Source organism: Cricetulus griseus, chromosome 10 (genome assembly GCF_003668045.3).
Source record: "Cricetulus griseus strain 17A/GY chromosome 10, alternate assembly CriGri-PICRH-1.0, whole genome shotgun sequence".
NCBI classification, from domain to species: domain Eukaryota; kingdom Metazoa; phylum Chordata; class Mammalia; order Rodentia; family Cricetidae; genus Cricetulus; species Cricetulus griseus.
Window position 1 is genome coordinate 18,185,720 of NC_048603.1, and position 19,025 is coordinate 18,204,744.

At 37.1% G+C, this 19,025-nt stretch overlaps 1 pseudogene; it reads right to left on the reverse strand.

Annotated features, from left to right (window-relative positions):
- Window positions 1–17,341: 17,341 nt before the first annotated feature.
- LOC100774125 lies at window positions 17,342–18,377 on the reverse strand (annotated as a pseudogene).
- Between the last annotated feature and the right edge of the window lie 648 nt (window positions 18,378–19,025).

Here is a 19,025-nt window from a genome sequence, read left to right on the forward strand (position 1 = left end):
TTGTCACAATCATCACATTTGTCTTAATAGAGATAAGTATACTTGACAGTGTTTTAGGATTTTTAAACTTAACATTATTTTTTATATTGCTGAAATAAAATCATTCAAATGTACATAGTACTTTAATCACATTTTACCCAATATTCTGTTCCTATCCCATTCTCCCTTTTTCCATCCTGTCCCAGTCCCCATTCCCTGGAAAGTTTCATTTCTACTTTCATTTTATCTGTACATAAATGTTTTATACATCTACAGAAAGGTAGGACTTAAAAATTATGGGCAATATCTGTGTTACTGAGACTGATTTAATTTGATTAACATAACTACTTCCAATTTCATCTATTTTCTTGCTAAGTATATAACTTCATTAATAGATTATTCTGGCTGAAAACATTCAATTTCATATACATACACCACATTTTCTTAACCATTCTTCTGGTGATTGATTTAACTAATGTATAGTACTGTGATAAACAATTGGAAATCCTTATGCATTCTAATTGGAAGTGTAAACTTGGGAATCTACTATTGAAGTAAACATGCAAGTTTGTCAGATAATTAAAAATAGATCTACCATATGGCCCAGCTTTACAACACCTGAATTTATCTAAACCTAACATTTCTGAATCAAAAAGCATACATGTAAAATTTACTCCTCCTATATCTCTGTCTGGGGTTGAAATACCTTTAAGTCCACCTCTGAATCTAGAACTCAGTAAATTTTTTTCCATCCTTCCCCCTGCCTAAAACACCAGACTTCTGATTTTGTGTTGCAAGCATGGTTCACTTACATCTTCCATTTATGCTGTGTAAATGGGCAGCCAGATTTCATAAAATGCATCTAAAAAGCATTACAGTTTCTCAAAGCTTCCCAAAAGTGTGTTGTGAAGCAAATAAACTAAAAGCCAAATAAAAAGAAATAATGAAGTAAAACAAGACAATAAAACAAAAGCTATACCTCTCTGTGATGTTTGACATTTACTCCTAAATTCCTCTCTGGTCTTCACACATCCTGTCTCCTCTGTGTTCCACCCGACTTGGACTTGAATTATCTGTTTCACATATGTGTGAGTTTTATCTTTCTGTTTTTAGACCGGAGATTTTCTGGCCATGGAGGACTTCACTTTCTAGGTCTTGCTTCACTCCCCACAAGTGTACTTTTACTTCCATGTCAGGAATCATCTTTCCATGGACCTTTTGTTTTGTTTTATTTTCTTGTTGGATTTGTAAAATTGACTGCTCTTTGCTGGGCAAGATGCTTTCTTCCACTCTCAGTATTCCTAAGTTGCATGCGGCGGCTCTTCTTCTAGAGTTGAGGCCTCTTAGGCCTCTTTCCCTCTGCACAATTGCATGTCTATTGTTTTCTTTACTAAGCACATGTTTAGGCAGCTACTTTGGTAAAAACTTTACGGGTGTAGCTTCTGAAATTCTGAGATGGCACATTGTCATAGACAAGTCCTTGTTCCTCTGGCTCTTATAATTATTCCTACCCCTTCCCCCGTCGATGTTTCAGTTGTGACTGGAATGCAGGAGTTTGTCTGCACTTCACTAGGTCATAGTTCTTTGTATTAGTCTTCATCAGTTAGAAGGAGATGAAGCATAAGGGCTACATTTATCTTTGGGTATAAGGAAAAATATTTAATATAGTTAGGAATTATGCTGGTTTAGTAAAGTGGCAGTTGGAGGCTCTCCTTCAAGATCCATTATTTCACTTACCTTGGGTAGTTGATTAAGTTTCACTACCAGGCTTGGTTTCCTTCTCACTGGTTACCACAAAAGGTATTCATGCCAGTACTGCATCTTTAGAATTATTGTGCCATGCTGCATATTGCTGTTGTTCATAGGTGTCACAGTGGGTAAGACTACTAGTTGCTTCCCTTCCTTTGTAGTTCACATGAAAAGTGGGAGAAATATTCTTCTCCAGGAAAGATCATAACAATTGATTATTCAAAACTAAACAGGCAGCCCTGAAAACATTCATACAAGCAACATTAAATAAATTAATCAGTTCTTATTATATGTTTAGGAACACACACACACACACACACACACACACACACACACACACATACACACACACACACACACACACAAGCACTACTGCTGCTACCACCACCACTAATATCACCAATTAAAGAAAAAGAGGCCATGAATCAGAAAGATAGCCAGGGGCTATGTGAGTGGGTATTGAGAAAGGTAAGGGGAGAGGGAAATGATATAATTATATCAAAAATTGCTAAACAGATAAAAAGTAAAACTAAAATCTCACTCCAGGTTCTACATTCTTCAGAACAAGGCAATGTGGAGTGTCTTACCCAATAATGGCATTAACAAATATCCTCAATTAAGTGGCAAGTATTTTTGGAAACCTACTGTGGATCTCATTACTATTCTTTGTTGGGAGAGGACTAATGTACTGTCAGAGAGTTCTTCAGGAAACACACAGTTAAAGACCACCAGCCAGGTCCTTTGATGCAGCCTCAATGTGCTAGAGAAAGTACAATTTTTGAGAATGACTTTTCACAAAATGAGAAATAATACTTAAATATCTGCTTACAACTTTGGCTCAGTGAACATAAGCACAGCCCATGCTATTAAACTTTTTAAGAAGGATGTTCTTAAAGCCCAAGTTTTTTGTCCTTTTTGGTAATTAGGGAGCCATGAATATTAAATATGAATTCCATTTGCCTTTTAGGGCTTACCTTTATATTCCACTGAAAATGGTTTTCCTTCCTAAATAGACTATTAGTTAATGAATATTCTTTGGGGATTAATTTCATTAATTTAATTATTATTCTTCACAGAACTTAGATCCATATCTTAATCACTATAAGCTATAGGCTTCTGTTTTTATTATAAAATAATACTAGTAAATTCCTTAAACTCACATTAATTTTAAAAGGATTATCAGAAAATAAATATCAATAATAATACATTGAATTATATATTCTAGATACTAACCCTTTGTTAGATGTATAAGCACTATTTTTTTTCTCTTTTGGCTGCCTCTACTTAAATGATAGTGTTCTTTGCTATAGAGAAAGTTTTTACTTTCATGACTTCCCATTTACTAATTGTTGGTCTTAATCCCTGAGCTAGTATAGTACTTTGCAGAAAGTCCTTAACTGTGCCAATGAGTTCAATCATATTCACTCTTTCACCTCTAAATACATTTTCTTGATTGATAACCAATGGGTGACATCACTGTGGGTGGTGCTGCCCATGAGCTGGTAGTTTTGGGTTCTGTAAGAAAGCAGGCTTGGCAAGGTAGTAAGCAGCTGTCCTTTATGGACACTGCATCAGCTCCTGCCTCCGGGTTCCTTCTCTGTTTGAATTTGTACATTTGATGATGAACTGTTTTATCATCAGTGGGTGAAATAAACCCTTTCTTCCCCTTGTTGCTTTAGATAATGGTGTTTCATCACAGCAATAAGTAACCCTAACAAAGACACTCTGCAAAATGGACAGTGGTTTAAAATGAGTACTAATAGCTTATTGTTATACCCATAGATTAGTGCATCAGTCAACTCTCATTAGAGAAATGACTTTTTGCAGTAGCTGGTGATTAATATAGAGACCTACAGCTGTTCAAGTTGCAAATAATAAGAGACTGTAGAATGCACAGTCTTAAAAAGTCAACATCTATGTCATATCCACTCAATCCAAGGCTTAGGGATCATGATATAAGAGGTAACAAAACAATTGTAGGAGTCATAGGTATATGGCTACAAGAAAACTATGTTTCCCTGGCACAGCAAGGCAGCTGCTTATACAGATTCACAGTGATTATGGCAATATTTACAAAACCTGTGTAGGCTCAAGTCTGACAAAGTCCCAGCATGGAGAATGGAGGTGGACACAAAGTACAATCCCTATCTTATAAGCTATTGGTACTTTATACCTGCTGAGAGAGCAATACATTATTTGTCGTTTGCTTTATCTTCTGTTTTTGTTTTTGAGAGTGAAGGCTCTGGTGGGCACACTCTCCAGTTAATACAACAACATCCAAGGTTGTATTGGCAGCACAACCTGGACTATGAATTTATAAAAATGGGGGGTGTCACTAAGGTGAGTAGATAGAAAAGAAATGATGGATATGGGAGGAATTGGGGATGGAGTGAGTGAGTATGATAAAAATGCATTGTGCAAAATTCTCAAAGAACTAATAAAATGAATTTAAATAATTCACTTAGCTATATTTATATTTAGCAAAGCACTTTTAGTTCCTTATTTTATTTCCTGGCACCTTTTGTAACATATTTTTTTCTTGAATTTTAATTTAGAAAGCATGAAATTATAATTAAAATAACTTTATTTCAATATATTCAAGAGATTGAGGGAGTTTAAAAAATGTCCAATATAGATAAATGGAAACTAAAGCAGTGAAGTAAAACGCAAAATTATTTCTAACAAAATGATAGATATGTAGTGAACTCATCATTTAGATTGTCACCAAGCTGAAATTACATTTGGAAAAAAAAAAGAAAAATCAAAGAAAAGTGAGACAATAGTAATGAACAGCTCACGATTTTAAAGTGGTTAAACTCAATAACATGTTGGTATCATTAACGAAATGTAACAAAATGTCAAAATTATTACTGAATATAAGTTATATAGATGACCACAGGACCCTGCAGATAAGTACTTGCTACAGGGCATTTGGAAAGGCAAGTTTAGAAGGGAGTGTGGGACAGCCTTAGAGAAAGTCATGCAGCAACCAACTATCTTAGGAACTTCCTAAAATGTATACATATACTTAAATGACCAGAGCTCAATTGGAGATACCCTACAATGAGGGAATAATGGCACTCCTAGACTTGATAGGCTATCAAACAAAAAAGCCAGTGCCAGGAATAGGTTACCTCATTTTGATGTATCATTCAGTATGGTCATAGACTGTTGCCATTGATCTTGATCACCCTCCAGAATTTGATTGCTAGACCATAATACTGAACACATAACATGCCTCAGTCATGGAACATGGAGAAATAAAGCTTTTTCCCTACCCTCTATCTTTCAGTGTTGAAAGGTAATATGTATGCAACAAGAGGAGAAATATAATCAAAATATTGAATTAAAATGTATAAGATAATCACAAATATTCACATTTGTTATTTTTTCTTCCAGTTTAACCTAAAACAACATGTAGAATATATGAAACACAGCACATAGTTAATTTACTACTGTGTTATCTATAAATGACAACTCATCAGTGATACAAAATTTTAGCAGAGAGTCTATTTTAAAAACAAGAAATATATGACATAGCAGTTACAGGCCTAGAGAGAATTACTGGCATATGGCCAGGAGTGATAAGAGCAAGGTACAATATACAATTATGAAAAATTCAAGTGTTGAGGAGCTATGGACCAAAACAGCTGAGTACCTCTAATACAATGATATTTAACTTGATTAGTTGATATGAAACATAAATAACACCATTTTTGTGACAAATTACTTATAATGAAGTTTTTTCCCCTAACTTGTGATGAAGTTATACCCCCCATTCACCCACTGGAAGTTAAATATAATTTAAAGCATCCACTGGGCACCTATAAACTTCCAGATATCTCTGCCCCTCACTCAGCTCAGTACACTATGAAGCCTCAGTTGCTCATCCTTGTGACCATGTAGCTGGTTGGAAGCTGTAGACAACACATTGGTAGGATGATGACTGAATATCAGCCATCCAGGAAAAGACACAAATGCAGAGCCGGGGAGATAACTCTCTTGGTGAAGCATTCCCTGTGTATCAATGTGGACTTCAGTTCATACCACAGAACCTGCATGAAAAAAAAATGCTAGTATAGTGGTGTGGGTGTGTAATCCCAGCAATGGGGAGATCAAGACAGCCACATAGCAGCTGCTGGCCAGGAAGCCTAGAGTACTTGACAATTTTAGGCCTGTGAGAGAAACCGTCTCAATAAACAAGGTGCACAGAGCCTGAAGAACTACAACAGAGAATTTACATGTGCACTCACACACAGACACACACCTTTACACACCTGAACACACACATACACACACAAGATCAAAATGCAAAATTCATGGGTGGTTTCCATTTGACATACTTGCCTTTCATGTAATCATACCATCAGAATCTGCAGATGACCATCACAGGGACAGGTGACGTGTGTGTGTGTGTGTGTGTGTGTGTGTGTGTGTGTGTGTGTGTGTGTGTGTGTATGCCTATGCAAAAATTAAAAGGAACATAAAAATCAAGACTGAAGGTGATTTGGAAAGGCATTTTTCATAGGTTATAAGTTTTGAAATTATGACTTTAGAATAATGCCACAAATTAAGAAAAGAATAACTGGACATGTTCTTATGAGAAATGCTCAGAGGCAAATGGAAATGGGGAAGTTGACAGGTATTTATCTATTTATTCTTTTGAGATAGAGTCTTTCTATGTAGTACTAGCTGTCCTTGAACTCACTTTGTAAATCATGGATACCTTGCTCAGCCTTGATACGGGGGGGGGGGGCTTGGTCCTGCTTCATCTTGGTATGTAGCATGAGTTCTAACTGGTCTTAATAATAAAACCCTGGAGTAGATATTAGGGGGTGAAATCTGAAAGATCAGAGAAGTAGAGCAGCCAGCCACCAGAGTTATCACATCCACAAAATCTCCAAACTGAAAAGAGACCAAGTTCCTGTTTTCTCCTTCATTCTATTCCTCTCGCTACATAGTCATATCACTTCCAGTCTGTCTGTACAGACCTCCAGACCTCTATAGTTAACTAGTGGCTAGCTCTGCCTTCTGATCTTCATGGAATCTTGATTTGTTAGAATACAAACACAGTATCACCACACACTTTTATTACCATCTAACAAGAAACAATGTGCAGCAAAATATTTAAAAGAAAACCAAACTAAATGGAAAGAAATACCAGTGAAAAATTTACATCTAGTAAAATTAATCTATCAAATTTTAAGGAGAAACTATTTCTTAAAACATACTTAGTAGTTGTTTCACCAGCTGACATGTCCTAGAATACTGAATGGAAATCATTCTTTCTCATCCACTACCACTTTCCTCAAACACAAAATAGTCATATATTGTACTATACAACAGTATTTTCATATTGCTTTCTGTAGAAGAATAATACAACATTTTTCAAAATGTGACAACCAAAGAAAAAACTGTTAGAACCTTTAAATATATTAATATGTATATTATAATTGTATGCATACATGTATAATGCATAATATATACACATATGCATATAAACCTTTTGACATTTGTCTCAGTACTTTCAGCTGCTTCATAGCACCTCAGCCAGGACTCATATTTTTCTATTTCATATTTTAAAGTGTTTTCAAAATCAATTATGTGGAATCAGTATTTACTAAGTACCTAATACAAGCCTGATATGGGCAGTATGTGATTTAGCCATTACAGTAAAGGTTCTTACAATCTAATTTTTAAAAGACAACAACACTCATAAGCAGTGAGGCTCAGAGAGATCAAGAAACTTGCTCATATATCTAAAAAATCAACAACAACAACAACAATAACAACTACAACAAAAATACCAGAGTCACAATAAGGGTCAGGTCCAGCAACTTTGATTCCAAAGCCCACATTTATTTCACTTTCCCATAATGAGGCTGAGGCTTTATTCCTAACTTATTCAGTGTTTAGAAATTTCAGAATCACTCCTCAATGGGTCTCAGTTCATGTTTGAATGAATGAAAGAGATGTCTCTGGCATTCAGTAGCTGGTGAATATTCCAAGCTCAGGAACTTGATCACAAAGCTGACAGAGGAGCAAACAGACATTGGAATGAGAAAGTAGCCCAAAGGTTGACTAAAAGAGAACTCTTCAGTTCTGTTTCCCTAGAGCTAATAAGCTTCCACTTTTGTCTTTCTTCCAGAATCCCAGTGGGTGTCCAGCCCATTAGATTTTTGTGGGCGAAGGAATAAAACATTGTGTGGGCCTGTAGCTAATGTGGGTTTGTACCTGAGAAGAGGAGTGTGAACTGAGGAAATAAGAAAAAAAAAGGAGATAGGTCAGGAGGGCATTCATTAAATACTGAATCCACCCAAGTTTTAGTGCTCAAAGATTGTGATACCCCCATTAAAAGAGGGGAAGAAGGTAAAAGACTTCCTTTCCAATGTTAAAAGGAGCAAACAGAGTAATTACCCCTTCAATACCAAAAACATCAAGTACCTGTATCCTCATGGTTCAGGGAATGCTGTTGAAGTGGAGGCAGGAAGATTGTGAAAGAAGAGGGAAAGCAGGGGAGAGACCTGCCTCCAGTCTGTGCCCCCAACATGGCATCCACTGGACATTGTCCCTCTGAGATCCATCTGCCAACCAAGCCCATGCTCCTGAACATCCTCCCCATGCCCAGCCCTCCCCTGCAACACCAGCAGACTACATAGACACAGATGCACACCACACCAGTTGTAAAACCAGGCACAAGCACAAGCCACACCAATTGGAAGAAAAGAATGAGTAAACACTAGGTAAGAATATATTCAACAACTAAAAGAGCAATAAGACACTAGCAGAACCCAGTGACCCTACTACAGCAAGACCTTAACATTCCAAATGCAGTTAGAACATAAGAAAATGAACTTAAAATTACTTTATGAAGGTGATAGAGGCTCTTAAAGAAGAGGTGAAATATTCCTTTATAGAAATTGAGCAAAAGACAAAAAATTACAAAGAAATCAATAAATCCCTTAAAGAAAGCAAAGAAAGCCAAGAAAAAAAAACAAACAAATGAAGGAATTAGGTTTTTGTATTTTATTTCTGTGACATATTAACTTTAGTTATTCACTTATCACTACAACCTATAAGCATAATAATTGATATTTATGGCTAAATGGTATTTTTGGCCTTGAATAATTCAGTCATTTATAATGCTATATCCTAAATATCTTTGTGTCTTCTGCAAGCAAAGTAGTTTCATATTTAAGTAGATACGAAATTATTTCTTTAATTTTACTATTTTATCATTTCTTTCTTTGTTTGTCCTCCTTGGTATAGATGTGAGCTATAAATATTAATTCAACAGAAGGGTTATAGAAGGAATGAACTAGAGAAGAGACATAGAAAAAGTGAAACAAAATACACATTTCTGTATGTAACAGTAATTTAAAGTGCTGATGCATATAAGTAAATGACATTTACAGTGAAAATATGAATCTACACTATATTGAGATTTAATGAACACATAGAATCAGTTTATAATGAAAAAGTTTAAGTCAGATTAATATCAAAGATTTATTTCAGAACATCTATGCTCAGTATTTATTTGGCACTGAACAGAAAATCTAAATAGAATGATAGGTAACTCAAATAAAAATAAATGGAAACCAGCTTAAAAAGATCCCAGGTAGACTCTCACAAGCTTTTAAGTGATAGCAATTATTGTGTTATCAATCAATATGAGGTAAAAGGAAACATTCTTATCCCATTTTATAAAACTATACAACCTTCAGACCAAAATTAAGATCTCAAAGGACTTAGTTGATAAAATATAATAAATAAAGGCACTTATTAATTGTTATAAATATGTTTTGTTAGGAATGTGTTAACAAATGCAACATAGCAAACAAATACATAGGAAAGTCACTAGTGTTCTTGGCTTAAAAACTCACCTTAGTGCCTATTTCTTTTCAGATACCTTTAATTTCTCTCTCTCTCTCTCTCTCTCTCTCTCTCTCTCTCTCTCTCTCTCTCTCTCTCCTCCCTCCTCTCTTTGTTACTTCTCAGTTCTCTCTCTGAGAGACACTAGACATTTTGTGATAACCAATGCACTCCAAAATGACCTTATTTTAGGCCCATTTACAGGTACAAAAATTCTTGTTTCTAGACATAATCCCTCCCTAAATCATTGAAGGCTAGGACTTCAACATACAAACACTGGAGAAATAATTTACCTTGCTACTGAGACTAAATGATCTCCTATGATATGATTGATTTTAATTTTGTACACTCAAATATATGTAGGTCAAATATTTTTGAGACTATTGAATGTTATCCAATATAATTCTTCATATGATTTCAATGACAGAGCACTAATGCCAGCATTATTTAATAGTAAACTGGAATAAATAGTAATACCATAATAAAGTAATACCATAATAAAAAAACATAGTGCAAGCCTCACCACGGAAATCCAATAAAATTCCCTTTTAAAAGTAGATTTTAGTGCCAACTATAAGCCCTGTGGTATTAGAAAGGGGTTAGAAGCATTCACTTCTCTTGTGTTATGTCTTGTTGTCTATCATCCATGAGAATTTTAAGCATGGAGTTAAAATAAATTTCCAAGCGCACCAGAGTAGAAATCAACATGGGTTCAAAACAATAGCCAAACAAAATTTGGTTCATAATTTTCATGTTTTTGGCGTGGATCCTAGGATGCAACAACTTTTCTATATTTCCAGGAAATCCAGGGTGAGGTAATGATCCTCTTCCCTCAGGACATATCAGTAAATCAATTTTAAAAATGGTTGATATATGAATGATTATGGATTTACAGTTTGATCCCATTATCTTAGCTGTTTTTTGAAATTGGCAAGACTATCATGAAAATGAGTTACATGGGTAGAATTTTAGTTTGTGGATGGAATTTTGAACTATCATGGCATAGAAATACATTGACTAATATAAAATCTGCAAGTTATTTTATAAAGTCATTCTGACATATGGGGTGATGACTGAATGTGCTCACTAAGCAGGGCTATATTAGCACTTCAGTTATAAGGATTACCCTTTGGTCCCTAGTGATGATAACAAGTTAAATGCTTTCATAATGACAGTCTGGGTCAATATAATTGATCTTCATGTTTGCAGTATTCTCCCTTCCTAAAATACATTTGCAAGCTGCATAAAGATATAGTTCCTTCAAACATAAAGAGTTAATTATCCCATATCATTTAGCATTGTAGAAAATTGGTGTCCAGAAGGTGTATCTTTCTCCTTAGATCCTTGGCAGGTTACATATATGAAGAACCTTTTAAAAATACTAATAGGTTGCTTTAATACTTTATAAGGATTCCCAAACTATAGCTCTCTGCAAGCCAGCTTTCAACTGGGAAAATCTCAGTAAGGGAACAGTTCAGTTTATAATTTACAGACTTCATTGTTGACATCTCAGTTAATAATCAGACACAGTTCATATACACACATATGAAGTTTATATGTGTGTTTGTGTATGTATGTGCATATGCTTTATATTTCAGTTATAAATTCTCTTGCATAATTAAATATATAATATATTTTGAGAAATAAGTAAATCTATTTCATATTTTATTTTACCTTGCTTAGCTTAAAATGCAGTAATGCACTTTGCATGAAAAAAGTAAATGGGACCCAAATAAATGTGAATTTCATCATTTGTATGGTAATTATTTCTATTTTTCTTATACAGTTGTTGTTCAGTTGCAACATGTATCTTTGATCACATCCATCATCACACTTTCATTAACTAGCTGCATGGACTTTGGAAAATGTCTGCTCGAGGGTTATATAGACTTGGAAAAACTTTGACTTATTTTTCTTATTGAGATTCTTCCAAAGAAACCATGAGGATAGAGTAAAATTAAGCAGTAACAGTAAACATGGGTTCAATGTACATGGTCTCTAATGACAGGAGCCAAAGCAAATTATGACAAACAGTATACCAAAGTAATTTGAAAATACACACAGTAAGTGAAAACACTGGCATAACTAGACAGGTAATCCAGATGTAAGAACTTTCATGAAGGACTGTCCATTAAATTTCCTTCCTCCCTCACCACAGCTTCAACACAATTGACTGATGGCTTCAATTGTTTTATTTTTGCTCTTTGTTATAACACAAATAAAAAATACTCAGGCAGATATTGGGGTTCAAGCTGAAGATCAGAGAAACAAAGCAGTCAAGCCATCAGAGAGCTCTTACTTCTAATAAGGCCGGGGAAATCCTGTCCTTGATGGGCCTGGAAACTAACTGCATAAGACTGAATGCCACCTCTGAGACCCTGCTCATGGTTTGTATATGTTTCTAGCACTGGTATTAAAGACATGCACTATCACTGCCCAGCTTCTATGGCTAACTAGTATGGCTTCTGGGATTAAAGGTGTGTACCAACACTTCCTGTCTCTATGGCTGTGGCTACCTTTGCATTCTGATCTCCAGGCAAGCTGTATTAGATCATAAATAATATATTACCGCACTTTATCACTTTTCAAATTTTAAGAAAGATTTTATTTATTTTTCACATTATGAGCATATGTCTCTAACTGAGTCTGTGTTTGTATACATGATTATATTATAATATATAATATATTATATTATATTCTTCAGGTCCTGGAAGAATATGTCAGATGCCCTAAAATTGGAGTTAGAGATGGCTGTGAACTTGGGTACTTAACCTGGGTGTTTGGAACTGTACATGGGTCCACTGCATACTCTTAACTGATGATCCATCTCTCCAGCCCCATTTGGCATCTTTTGAACTAAGATGTAATTTGTTGTGGGGCCTATATTTGTAGGAAGTTAAATCCTACCAGATCTAGAGAAGAGCTAACTTGGAGTCTGATAGTCACTGTCAGTGGTCCTGCCCAGCCAATGAGAGGCGACTACACAAAATCAACTGATCAGAACACCTGGGGGCTAAGAATTTTCTACACATTGATAAATAAATGAGTCTGCTGTTTTTCCTTTCACCTAACTTCCAACATCTATGATGTTCACTTTACGCCTTCTCATGACCTCCCCCGAAGGAGCCATTAGGACTCAGCAGCATACGATGTTGGCTTTTGATGGGTCAAATGTATCAGAGTATCTTTAAAATCCTAGGAGGAGAAAGATGAAGTCAGTTTTTCTTTTGCATTACCACAGGGAGATGTTTTTCTTTAGATGGCAGTATTCTTTATTGCCAGAAGAAATAGTAGTGTGCCTTGTCTGTAAAATAAGTACTGTTTTGTGTGTCTACAGAGAGGGCAACATCCAATGGGTAGCACAAGTAGGTAATGGGGATTCACTGAGCCTTAGATAGTTGTCACACTTGATCATTGGGCTTTGCATTCATTCCATTAGATTTTCAGAAGTCACTGTGTGAGGTCATGTTAAACATTCTATCATATTGTTAGACCCCCGGAAAACTCAGGTATCTGGGATCCCAGGCCACGACTGCGGTCACCCCAATCACCAGGCAGATTCAAGAGCTTGCTGCAAACTGCATGAGGCTTTATTGTAATTTAACGAGAGCTAACCCCATGTTAGCTCGGGTCTTTCACCCACCTGCCATGGCGGATGGCTAGAAAAGATAGCTCGAACCCGCTGTGTACAGATCTTGTAGGGCAGCTTAAGGGGAGTGTCTAGGGGGTACGCACAGACTCACGATTGGTGTGCCTCCAGGCTTGGAGGGCTTGCCCTGTGTTGATTGGTCAACTGGTTGTTATGGCCCATAGGCCCTCCCAGGGTGGTTGCTATGCTTTGTGCGTCATTGCTGTGCGCTTGTCCGTAAAGCACACCCAGAGTCCCAGAGTCGTAAAGCATAGCACCACCAGCTAACTTCTGATTGGTTCCTTGTCATGAGGCAGGCATCTGACTTTCTAGTGAGTAACTAACTTCAGATGGGTTCCTTGTCACGAGACAGGCATCTGACTTTCTAGTGACTAACTTCTGATTGGTTCCTTGTCACAAGGCAGGCATCTGACCTCTAAGTGACCAAGGCAAGTTTATGGCAAGCACGTGTTTGGCTGTTATGGCTGCCGAAAGGGGAGCTGGTTCCTTCAATATCAAGCATTGCTATGCTATGTACTCTGGAGTTTTCAGCAAAACCCATTTCAAGTGCTCCTTCTGATTCCTATTCACCATGAGATGAGTAACTAGGTCACACCACAGGATCCCAGCCATGGTGATAAACCTCATCTCAAGTACATAGTAAAAGACTCAGCTGACAATGAATAGAAACTCTTAGTATAGTGAACAAACAAACCATCCTTTGTAACAATAACTCTTTCCACCAGCCACTCGGTTCTGCTGCCACTTCAGGGCCCCCCAAATAACACATAGAGACTTATATTAGTTACATGCTGCTGGCCAATGACTAAAATTTCTTATTTGCTGGCTCTGTCTTAAGTATCAACCATAACTACTAATCTATATATTTTTATAAAGACTTATCTTACTGAAGATACCAGCCTTGTGCGTCCTCTCTTCCCAGGATCACATGGTGTTTACTATATTTCCCAGAATCCTCCTTGACTCCTAGTCCCACCAATCTTGATTCCCTATTGGCCAAGAATGCTTTATTCAACCAATAAGACAAGCATATACACAGAAGGACTTCTCCCATCAATCCTTCCTTTAAGTTCACTTTTTTCCAGGCACTTATCAAAGTAAAGCTATATAAACAATGGTATGTGAGTGAGTAGTTATGCCTACCTAAATAAGTTGCTCCTAAACCTTTAGATTGTGTTAGAGATTTGAAATGTTTAGTGATGCAGGATAGAAAATGCTTTAGGAGGTTGTATGTGCAGATTCCTAGTTTAGGAAGACAGGAATGCTGATGGGAATGAATACAGAAAAGGCTCTTGTCCTGAATGTACCAATAGGAAAAGAGAATCTATGGTTCATTGGACTAGAGTACATTCATGTACAATGAGGCAAAGAACTTGTGTGAATGGATGACCTAAGATTTTGTGGTAGGCTAAGTTTAAAGGCAACTGAATAATTGATGTAGAAACAGACATCTTCAGGCATTTCAGAATTCATGCTGTGGCATGGGGTTTATTCAATGCTTTTAATGAGATGCATGATATTAATAGAGAGCAGAAAATTTGAAAATTTTGTAGTTGTAAAAGAAAAGAAATGGGTATGAGTAAAATTGAGTCTAAGAAGGTACAACTGTTAAAAGATAAGCTGTATTAAAGCACAGGCATACACTTTGCACTAGAACAATACAAAAGATATCTTTACAATATTTCAGCAATTGGATGGACCCAGCAAGTCCAAGCATTTAAGTTTTAAAGAGTTTGATAACTTTCTTCTGAAACAAAAGCTCCATCACACTTAGCTCACACAATGATGCCTGGAAAATTGTTTTCTTGCATCCAATCAACCAGGCACTCAGAAGCAACTATTGACTAAAGGAGCCCAGGTACTGTTCAAGCTGGCAGCAAGTGCAGATATCACACACAGGAACCTTGTTTTACAGGTATGCAGAATTCAAGAGTATGAGGTCATGAAAAAGTCCAAGATTTTGAAGGAAAATAGTCAATTCATTAAACTGACAGGGTCCTTGAAAAACTGCACTGATATGATAGTCATGATATCCCAGGAGGCTGTGAGGATGAAGCTGAAGACACAGTTGAAACAGGGAAGTTAAAAGTGCTAGAAACTTTGGAATATCTACTGAAAGAAACTACAGGAGACTAGTGGAGCAGCCTAAGGGAAAAGTCATAAATCACGTTATCTGTAAGGTTGTAATAGATAGTTTCTCATCATTTTCCCATTTCCCATTTAAGTTGCTTCAAAGGCAGGCAAGAAGCTATAGAGTTTAATAGTTGTCCTGCCAGGTTTATGTCTTACCTCTGTAACATTCACAATTTTTGGACACCATCTCCTGTGTCCAAAGATATCCTCAAACTCACTGTGAAGACAAGGGTGGCCTTGATTCCATGCCCTTCCTACTTCTGACTCTACATGCTGATATTAAAGACATAGGCTACTACACCCAAATCCATTTGTCTATTTTGGTATGAAAAGATTTACTTTATCTTATTATATGTTGGGAATATGTAACTGCAATTTTTAGTTAAAGTGAGAGATCATGGCTAAGAACTTAAGTCTAAGGGAAAACTTTGAATGTGGACTTTTGAGAAATTCTGGAATTGTTGAAACCTTGTGAACTGGTAGAGATGGACCAATTGTTTTCTGTAATATGAAGTGAGTGTAAGAAATGCTAGAGTTTGAAAAGGAAGCATCCTCACAATTCATGTTGTGAAGTCTTGGTCCCCATCCAGTGATGTTTAGATAAGGTAAAAACTTTAAGAGCTATGGGGGGTCACTGGAGGAAACAGATATCTGTTGACAAGTCCTTGAGGGAGTCTTATTCCCTGCCCCTTCCTGTATAATTTTCTCTCCTTTCTGTCTACCAAGAAATAAGCAACACTGCTCTATCACATGCTTGCACCCTGCTATGGATTTCAGCCCCACCTCAGGCTCACAGCAATAAAACTATCAAACTAAATGGATGAAAGTCTCTGAAATAGTGTGCCAAAGTAAAACTTCTTCCTCTAAACTGATACTGTCTCAGATATTTACCTCAGTCAGAAAGCTGACTGGCAAACACCCCAAGTGAAATACCAAGTTACGAAGAAATTAATGTGAACCAGATGATGCTCATAGGTTCTGGCAAAAGTGTCACAAAACATGGCATGAGAAAGAATATTTCCTCTTTCTGTTGCTGCTCAAAATTAGAGTATTTACTTAGATATTGCATCAATCTCTCATTGAATTAGAAGTTCTGTCATTATATCTTGTATATGTATTATGTAATTATATGAGACTATATATATTCAATTGTATGGAATCAGAAGTTTATTACATTACATTTGGAATTTTTTAATGAGAATTTTATTAGAAAGGGAAGGTAGGGGGAGGAAAGAGAAAAGAGGTAAAGAGACACAGAGACAGAGAGAGGACAGAAGAGAAGAGGGAGACAGGAAAAGTCCTGTCTGCCCCAGAGAAACAGCGGGAAAGAGAAAGGGAAAGAGAATGGAAGTAGGTGGATTTTAAAGATCCAGGGTATATACACCTGCCATGTGCAGGTGGGTAAGAGGCGGGTCCAGGTTTGCCTAGATTATAACAGTGATGTCAGCACACACCTTTAATTGAAACATTTGGGAGGCAGAGGCAAGCAGATCTCTCTGAGTTTGAGGCCAGCCTGGTCTACAAAGTGATAACCCAGACAGCCAGAACTGTTACATAGAGAATCCTTGGGGAGGCACAATTACTCATAGGTAGAAATCCCCTTTATTCCTTACCAAAACAACTTAAAAGCAAGTGTAGATAATATACTTTTAAAACATAAAAGTATATCTTCTGGGGGTATATCTTTCATCAGGACTCTGCAACATTCTTGCCCCTTGTAGTAAAAGAGGGGAAATATTTATATTAATCTTATTTAAAGACTAGACCAACCATAACAGACAAAGGGCAGGGAGTGGAGTTTTCCACTCATAAACACATTTAAGCTTCTTATCAGTACAGAGAGACCTGCTGCTGCTTTAGCATTGACTTTATAACTAGGAAAGTTTCTCAGTACACATCAGATGATGTCCCAATAAATATTTTAAATAAATTTTAATGACTTGATATTCAAACTCAAAATTAGACATTCAATGTCTTCATTACTGCAAATGTGATGTCTTTAACCTGAGGTATGGAGTTGTCTTCTAGGATCTTTGCATAAGGCATAGGGACATCAGCACCAGTGACATGAACAGCAGGAACATCAAGGAAATTGAACACAGGGCCTTCCATGATTCTAGCACAAATCTCAGCTCCTATTCCAAATTATGGCCAGCCTCCTTCCACCGTTACAAGGTGATTTGTCTTCATGACACTGGCTTCTATGGGTTCAACGTCCATTGGTCTGATAGTATGCAAATTTGTCACCTCACATTCAATTCCATCCTTAGACAATAGGCAGTGGCCCACTGGTCTTGAATGGGAAACTACAGTGCTTTTCCTATAGGAATCAGAAAATCTTTTGAGTGCGCTTCTGTAGGAAGTTCAAATGCAACTCCATACATTAGTTCATTCTCTAGCATCCTCACTGGATTATCATCCTGAATGACCGATTTAATAAGTCCTTTTGCATCCTCGGAATTCCAGGGGCTGACCATTCTCAAACCTGGGCAGTGCCCATACCATGCAGCAAAGCATTGTGAATGCTGAGCAGCTACACCTGCTGAGGCACTATTGGGCTCCCTGAATGCTATGGGCACAGGCTGGAGGCCGGCAGACATGTAGTAAGTCTTAGCAGCTGAGTTTATAACCTGGTCAATGGCTTGCATAGAGAAGTTGAAGGTCATTAATTCACAGATAGGTCGCAGCCCAGCCATAGCTGCATCAACAGCAATTCCAGCAAAGCCCATCTCTGATATGGGGGCATCTATGATCCTCTTGTCACCGTATTTTTTTCCATAGGCCTCTGCTAATCTTATATGCATCAACATACTGGGCAACTTCTTCGCCAAGCAGAAATAAATTTTCATCTCTTTCTAGTTCTTCATCCATACCTTGATTAATAGCTTTGCAAACTGTCAACCGCAGTGCCGCGGGCGCCGAATGGTGAAAATGCCTCTTCAGAAGTCCAGACACCTGCCTCCAGTCCCCGCAGCACGCCAGCCACCGTCGCCATCTTGCCCGTGTCCTCTCTACATTTGGAATCTTGAGGGATCAATGAAACATGAACTGTGTTTAGGATTGAAGCTGTTGAGGTCATATCTGCAATTGTGCCCTATCCCTCTCCTCTTCATTCTTAGGAGAAACAAGCCAACTAGTGAGTGGTGATACACTTACTGCAAGTTCAGGATATGATAGAAATTTCCATGGCAACCTCTTCAAACTGAACTCAAAGTGGCACAGCAGCATTTTGCACCGAATTTGACATAATTTGCCCTTATCCCCCATGCTGTGCTTGAGAATGTTAAGACCCCTTAATTACTTCCAACATTCCCAAGATGGTCTATTTGACTTGTCATCTGAAAATTTATCAAAATAAACTTTCCCAATCACAGAGATTCTTTGTCTACATACTCCTGTTATACATTGTCATAAAATAAAATGGACATCCTGGTAATATTTTCCTGTTTCAGAGTTAGAATCACAAATCATAAAGTTCTCTGATCACCAATCTTCCCAGTCTGTGGGTGAAGAAACCAATCAAGTGTTCTGCTGGCTCTACTGCTGCTCTTTAGCATATGAGGGTAAACCAGTCCTTCTGGCTTTAAGAGTCAGGCTATGAGTGCCTCAGTTTAACAGATGATATCTCAGATAAACAAAATAG